Genomic DNA, 1,243 nt, shown 5'->3' on the forward strand with positions numbered 1-1,243 from the left:
CAGAAATAGCTGGCGAACAAGGGGAACAATGCATAACATATCTGACATGCATTGAGACGTCCCACGTGATTCCACTGCGAAGTAGTGTTTATAATTCATTAATTACACAGTTTTATAAGTATGTAATCTCCAACAGATATTTTCCACCAAATAAATAAATAACTAACTAAATAAATGCTTTTTGAGAATAAAAATTGTTTAAAATATATATATAGGGATTTATGTACCGTATTGCACTGTATGCATGCATGTTATTAATGGATAAGCTTCCAGTTAATATATATGTAGTTGTGAAAGTCTTAGGCACATGAAAAGAAATGCCTTAATGCAACCAAAGATGCCTTAAAAAAAGTTTGTATATTTAAAAATTGACTTGTGAAGGCGTTACACAGTGGTAAAATTAACATAGTCAACATTTAGTTGGCAATAGATAGCAATAGTCCTATTTTTTCTGTTTTTTTTTTTTTTTTTTAACACAACTGGTCAGCTGTACATCAGGATTTAATTCACTTTCATTTGCAAAATAATAAACAAACATTTAAGACCTGGATTTTTTTTTTTTAAGTAAGGTGCCTAAGACTTTTAAGAATATATATTAATGATACCTAGGTGCCGATTTAAATAAATAGTATCACAAATTTTTTAAATATCCTGATCCGATTAAATTATTATTATTTTTTAAAAAGATTTTGTTCCTACTGTACGAGTAAATAAAATGAATGGTTTAGAGCGCACACACTGTAGGAATATAGAGGGATTGCAAAATTTTGACAATATATAGCAAAATAACATGCAAAAATAAATAACATGCAAAAATGTTTTTTTTTTAAATTTCTTTCATTTTTGTGAAGCTGCTTTGAGACAATGACCTTTGTTAAAAGCACTATATAAATAAAATTGAATTGAATTGAATAAAAACAGATTTGTCTGAATTCTATTCAATGCTGTATTAAGTAATGACCTTTTTTGTTTGATTTGAAATATTATGTATTTTTAGAACTGGGACCTTATGTATGTGAGCATGCACTAATATGATATAATAATAACAACAGAGTTTGAGAAACAGTTCAAGAAATGAATGAACAGTGTAATAATAGTAATTTGTTTATTTCAGAACACACTGCAGAAACCAAGTGATGTCCCATTTCAATAAAGCTCCAAGATTTTAAGATGCTGATTAACAATAACAATAACAGTTTGTGCAAACTGGTAAGCCAGACAACGACAACAGCAAAAAAAAAAA

This window comes from Clarias gariepinus, chromosome 4 (assembly GCF_024256425.1).
Source record: "Clarias gariepinus isolate MV-2021 ecotype Netherlands chromosome 4, CGAR_prim_01v2, whole genome shotgun sequence".
Lineage (NCBI taxonomy): Eukaryota > Metazoa > Chordata > Actinopteri > Siluriformes > Clariidae > Clarias > Clarias gariepinus.